Below are 7,017 nucleotides of genomic sequence, written 5' to 3' on the forward strand. Positions count from 1 at the left end.
ACTTTGACGTCACTGGCTGACCGAGCGTTGCGACAATCGTGGAACACTCCTGATTGATTAAATGTCATATGTCATATATGGCAATTGCGAACACTGCTATTTTTGTGAGAATGATACTAATAATATTTAATAAGATTTATCATAATAATTATTGTACTGAGTGTCCTATTTATAGACATGATTTAGTTTACTAAACATAGTGCGATAGTTGTTTGTTTGATCTGTTATGTGTTGGGATGTAGTTCGTTTGGCTTAGAGTTAGTATAATTACATAATGTCAAATTGGATCCTTGTGCCCTCCTCTACCTCATTGCAGTTATGCTGCCGCCACACAGTTTTCGCAACGGATTCCATAATAATTTATTTAAACTAATAATTGTTATTACCAACGTCAATATTAATTATATTTAAAGGTCAATCATAATGCATTGTTTTAGCATGTTTTATATTTCCACTAGTTCTGGACAACTAATGAAGTGATTACGTCATTCAATAATTTAATTGAAATTGGATTCAATAATAATTAATGGCATTACAAATTTTTCAGGGTCTAATTTTAACAATCGAAATCTGAACACTAAGTAGCACACCTATCTAAATCAGATAATGTTGAAAACATTATGTATCTACGTAACATAAAATTATACACATATGGTAAAACAACGATAAGTGGAGCGAAGAGATTATTAACTACAACAGTTTGTGATCCGCATATGAAATATGAAATATGTGAATATCTCTCTCTTTTCTCCTCGAAGAACAAACACGATACCCGAGCAACAATAAATTGTGTTACCGTTGCACACAAAAACTGTTCCTCTTCAACAATGTCATAAAAGCACAAAACATCATGTCATTTCATGCTGGGCCGACAATGCCAAAGAGGGTTTTAATGAACTGCACGGGTCCATTATAAGGTTGCCAATACAACAATGTCATTGTGCACGGGTTAGGAAATGGACACATGACCGCAAGAATTATAAAACTGCTTTGCTATTTTTTGATAACTTAACTTAATAAACCCCATTTTTCTATAAAATAATATAATTATTTTTATCATAATTTTATTATTATTCAACAATTATAAAAATATATTTATAATTACAATTCTTCATAAATTATGAATGTTTTCATTGAGTAAAACTGAGAATATTTTCTTAATTAGTTGACAAATACTAGCTAATAAATTAAAATTTAACATCGAATAAATATTGTTAATTTTATTAGCCTAAATATTAAGAATTCATTTTAATTAGTAATTGAATTAAAGTTTGAACAGGTCTTCATCTAATCATTAATAAAAAATTATCTAATATTTTCACTTGTAGTGATTGATGATTTTTATGCAATTTAAAAAATATATAAATTAGGTGTACGTAAGTGGTTGGAGCAATGGGATTAAAATCAGAGGTCCCAGTTTACATCCCTCTTCGAGCAGCCTGATGTCAATCAGTAGCGACAACAGCTTTAACTTGAAAATATATATAGCTAATATAGCAATATGTTTCTAACATAATAAAAACTGATCACTTAGAGATGATACAACCGTTTCGATTGCCATCTATAAAAACCCGATGTGGTTAGTTAAATATTTCATATCGACAGCTCATAGAATCTTTGTTGTTGAATAACAACAAAAAAAGTGGCCAAGTATATTTGAGAGAGAATTTGTTTGATTGGTTTTATTGTTACAAACTAAATTTGGCTTAAAATCTGAAAAGAAAACAAAGGTTTGTTGAAAAAATCAATATACATACATCATTAAAAATGTTTTACAACTAGCAATAATTACACCTCGGATGTACTTTACTGGTTACAATATCGCCAAAGCGCTAAGCATTTCATTTAACTTAACTTTTCATTAAAAATATGAAAAACTGATATAATATAACCGCTTTTTTATAACGCAATGCTCGATAAAAAAATAAACCTATATTAATATTTTTCTTACATCTTTGAGATAATGAAAGTAAGAAAATATAAATATAATGTTTCATGTGATATGTATAAAAAAGTTTACAATGGTTTATCAGAAAATGTTTATATATGTTTAGTTTTTTTATAAACTTTCTAGTTCTGATAGCCAAATATATGGTATATATATTTGGCATCACATTCGATTTGTACGAAATCGATTCATCCGGATCATGAAAACCTTCCCTTAACCAAGTTGTTATGCTCTGGACTCTCACTGCGTCATCCTGGAATGAGATAAGTTCTCCTAGCGCCACTATTTTACGAAAAAAGCAATTGTCCCTAAAAACTTTAGCCGGGATTAGCAATAAACTCTTTTGTTGAAATCATTGTAGAAAAACATAGTTACTTTTTGAGGAAAGTGAAGCATGCCAGATTGTTCTGATCAATAGGAATTGTTTCGCAGTGTTTATTTACTACTATACAAATATAACAACGATAATTTTTGTACGGAATGTTATTTACATACGATATTTAATTGTTGTGAAAGATGTATTGTTAATTTTAAGATAGATGCAAACCTTTTAAAAATTCAATTTTAAAAGAGTTAAATTTATATATTATTATAATATATTAGTTTTTCCAACTCTGCTGTTGAGTATTTCTGACGAAATACCAGATCGGGATTATACAGTGTATACAGTGTAAAAAATGTACCAAAGAAATATTTTGCATTGGTTGAATAATGCAGCTATAATTTCCTAAAATCCCTTTAAAATTGAAAATAACGCATTGGACTTGTAAGGATTTTGACCATCCCATTTTACCCCGTCTGTGGGGTAAAAAGAACAAGGTGACAAATTCTTGAAATACAGCAAAAATATACATTTCTACAATGATGAATTATCAGCTGGGAGTTTTACTGAGCATAGTCCAATATTTGTTTGTTTGATATGTGTTGTTTGTTGTGATATAATTGGTTTGTTTTTGCAATAGAATTGCTCAAAGTCAAATTAGACTATTCTATCACATACAAGAGAAAAAAAAATCAAATGTATGTTGCCCGTGAAACTTTGTTAGAACATACTTTGCATATATCAAGGTTTACATACAATGTATTATGTTTCATTATTATTTTTGCATAGTATTTTAATATATCAAGTTTTATTATATGATATAACATTTTATAAATAAGCAAATTTATAATAATCTAGACTTATAGCTCAATTGCATCTGGCCGTCTATGGACTATCATATGATGCTTACCAATATCTAACCAAAAAACTAATGATGAGCATTAGTAAGAAAATTGCCTTTTTATTATATACGAAAAACCAACAGTGTTAATTATTGATTTACTCGTTGACACTACTTGAAATTACTTTATATTTATTTGTTTCATATTGACCAAAAGGCATCAAATAATTGATAAAAGTAATCATTTTCAGTTAATTATCAAGTTCCCGTAGGGTAAGATATAGTAATATTTACGTTTCAAAAGTTTCTGAACATTTTGGCATACATTAGAAAGAAATGGTGTGTGTGTGTGTATATGTGTGCGTATGTATGTACGGATACAATTTTTCGTCGACGTTTCAGAGAACACGGATCAACCGATTTTAATTATTCAAAAAACATTCAATTCTTATTGATTAGGAGACGTGCTGATTACTTTTTGGTAATTCCCATCCTATCGAAGATACGGGGCAAAAAGTACCAAAAATGGTAAATCAATTTTTGAGTGAACGGAGCGTCCGATTTTAATAATTCAAAAAACATTTAACTTGTAATGACAAAATAAAGAACAAAATAAAAACTGTAATTTTTGGAAGGCAAGCCTAGCGGTTTCAGAGATAGAGCGAAAAAAGTGAAAAAAATGCCACCTTGCGGTAAAAAACAATCATTTGATATATGCACATTAAATTATCAGTTACTTTATGAAGATTTAATAATAAAATTTGTTTACATTTCTATGGGTTCGCGCTCCAAAATTATATCTTTAAAACAGATATGCAGCGCGATCACTTCAAAAAAAAGTTCTAAATTTTCAAAAAAAAATCAAAATATTAAAAATATGATTTTGCAAAAGAGTATTTTTTTCAAAAATTTCAATACTATCGAAAATCTATTTTTCTTTTTAAACTTTCATTTTCACTACGGAAAGTCCTAGCAATTTGCCTTAAGGCACAGTGCCATACACCACTAGTTTCTTGAATTATTATGTTGAAGCTTTACGCTGAGTAGTTACCTATGATGGCTTTACAAAGTATCTATGATGGCGCGCCCAATATAATTAATAGAATCAATGTGATCTACACTATATCAATAACAGTTATTTCAGTGAAAGGTTAATCGTTCTGCGTTGTTATTTAATCGCATTCGATTTTTCCTATGAGCTAGTTGGGGATTAGCAGTATATCGCGTTCTCTGTACTCATCGTCAAAGTCCGGCATAAGCGCTGCAACGGATCCATCAAGCGAATGACAGAGACTTGACTCTCCAACGAGGCACAATCAGATAACGATGTTAATACGGCAATAGCGGTGGCCGGATTTTACCTGATAATACCTCTCCAGGGGTCAAGCAACCGTGAAATGACCACAATTGATTCTATGCAAATCTCGTTAGTACTAAAACGGAAAATACCTCCCAAATTTACACAGATCGGATTGCAAATATCGGGAATGCCCGTGGGGCCACTATGAAATATGTAGAACAATCTTAAAAGAGAACAGAACTAATATACCAGAAAATATAATCCCATTTCATAATTGTTTGAAACAAGCCGCCCTTTTTTGCGTTAAGTCGTTTATTTTTTTACGAAAGGAGATCGCCAGCTATTTTTATTTTCTTTTCGCGGAACGAATTTTAAATGATTATGCCTGTTAGAAATAAGGGAATATTTCTGAGTGGCGCTTAAATGTTAGAAGGATTATTATATTAATTTGTAAATTATTAAAATATGTTTTCAAACAATACAGACAACAAATTGTGCTATTTGCCATTGAAAATTGTGTTGTAAAACTTGTATTTTTATTCTTTACATTTTATTTTAAATTATATTTATTGGTTCATCTGTCTACATGAAATATAAAATCAATTGTACATGATATAAAGTAGAACTAGTAGTGTATGGCATCGTGCTATGAAGCAAATTGCTGGAACTTCCCGTACCGTACCGAAATGTTCGAGGAATATTAAATGTTTTCAAATAGATTATTATAAATACTGTAACATTGTATAATATTTTTTTAATATTATTTAAGAATTATATAAACTGAATAACAAAGTCAAAAATATTTATTTAAAGTATATAAATGAGCTTTAAAAATTTAGACAGAATTAAAATTAAAATCTGAATTGTTTTCGATATACAAAAAAAAATGAAAGAATTTTTTTTTCTAAAAGCAATTGTTTTGTCAACACAAGCAGAAAGTTTTTTCATAATAAAAATATTTTTTTTCAGTTAATTCGAATTTCTCTCAAAACTGACATTTTTGTATTTTTAGCTTTGTATCTTCAAAATGGCTGGGCCTGCTTTTGCCAAAAACTAATAGCCATTTCTCCCAATCATTACTAATTGAATGTTATTTAAATCATTTTAATCGGATGCTCCGTTCTCTCAAAAACTCGATTTCTATTATCTGCACTCTTTGCTCTTTATCTCCGTAACGGCTGGACTTGCCTTCTCAAAAAACTAATCAGCACATCTCCCTATCAATAGGAATCGAATGTTTTGCGAACCATTCAAATCAGTTGATCCGTGCGCCCGGAAACATGAACTAAAAAATGCAGAAACACCATTTTTTTCTGAGGTACGCCAAAATGTTCAGAAACCTTCTAAACGTCGAGAAATGAAAAAAATTTAATTTTCGATTTTTGGCCCATTACTATAACTACCCTACGGGAAGTTAATAAAAACTAAGGATTGCATCGATTGATGTGGTTCTTCGCAGTGTTGAGATAGATATTGTCAAAAAGAATAGAGAAAGGGAAAATAGATTGTACTTATGAATAGCTGTAAAAAAAGTCAGTAGGATCTTTTTATAATGCTTTATAATTATGCACATAAGGCATCATATTGATTTTTTATTTACTTTCTATTGCATAAAATATTCAGTAACATATCGACGTTCGCAGTTCTAATCTCCATATCCTTTCATCATTATAAGTTGAATATCTCCGAAATCACTGGACTATCAGTACGTCTCTCCATCAGTATTCAAAACGGATGATCTGTGCGCTCGAAATCGTGTAAGAAAACTTTTCTCCATACACACGCACACGCACACACATCCATTTTTTTAAGATATGTCAAAATGTTTAGAAACTTGCGACACGTGAAGATATGCAAAAACTTTCAATTTCGATTATTCGTAGATTACAATAACTTACGAGAGAATAATAACTTACTTAACTTACGAGAAGTTAAAAAATGTATATAAATATATTTACTTTGCATTAGAAACGAGGATTAATTCTCACGGAGCAAATCATTTCATCAAACCTTTTACATCATCTATAAATTATAATCAATGGCCTAGAATATGTACCTGCCTTTGATCCACCTGTGTGAACTGTGACGCATAGGACAGCCCTAGGAACGCGATATTTCGTTGTAGTGGCGCTTGCCAAGTTTCGCATCTCGGTCGGGGACCACTTCGCCTCGAACCTCAAAGGCACCGACAACCTCGTACCCAGAGGATCACGAGGAACAGACCTTTGCTAGCGTTAGGTTATGTTTTCATGATCCATATTGGGTTTGCTTAGTCAATATAAAATTTTTGTAATTATTACTTTTATCTCGTAAAAAAATTGTGAATGGTATAGTATTGATTACTAAATAGATGTAATCAGAAAATGTATGAATGCGCAATGTTTTGGTTTGAGATAAGCAAATTTCGCATTTTGCTCATAAACTCTTCAAATGTTTGTTGTAGAGACAACAACATTTGAACTGATTGTGAGCGAAATGCGTTAGCAAATAATAACACGTTTATTTTTTACTCGATTTTCATTTTGAAACTATTCCGTATTTCTCTAGTTTACAACCCTGATTAAACGCTCAAACTTCTAATAGAATTTGCCAACAGACTGTATTTT

General features: G+C 30.6%; 1 pseudogene; it reads right to left on the minus strand.

The window, feature by feature from the left end:
• Positions 1-1,722: 1,722 nt before the first annotated feature.
• LOC113368527 lies at positions 1,723-1,839 on the minus strand (annotated as a pseudogene).
• Positions 1,840-7,017: the final 5,178 nt, after the last annotated feature.

This window comes from Ctenocephalides felis, unplaced genomic scaffold (assembly GCF_003426905.1).
Source record: "Ctenocephalides felis isolate EL2017-DRISC unplaced genomic scaffold, ASM342690v1 CF-g0.4_SCAFFOLD_01170, whole genome shotgun sequence".
Lineage (NCBI taxonomy): Eukaryota > Metazoa > Arthropoda > Insecta > Siphonaptera > Pulicidae > Ctenocephalides > Ctenocephalides felis.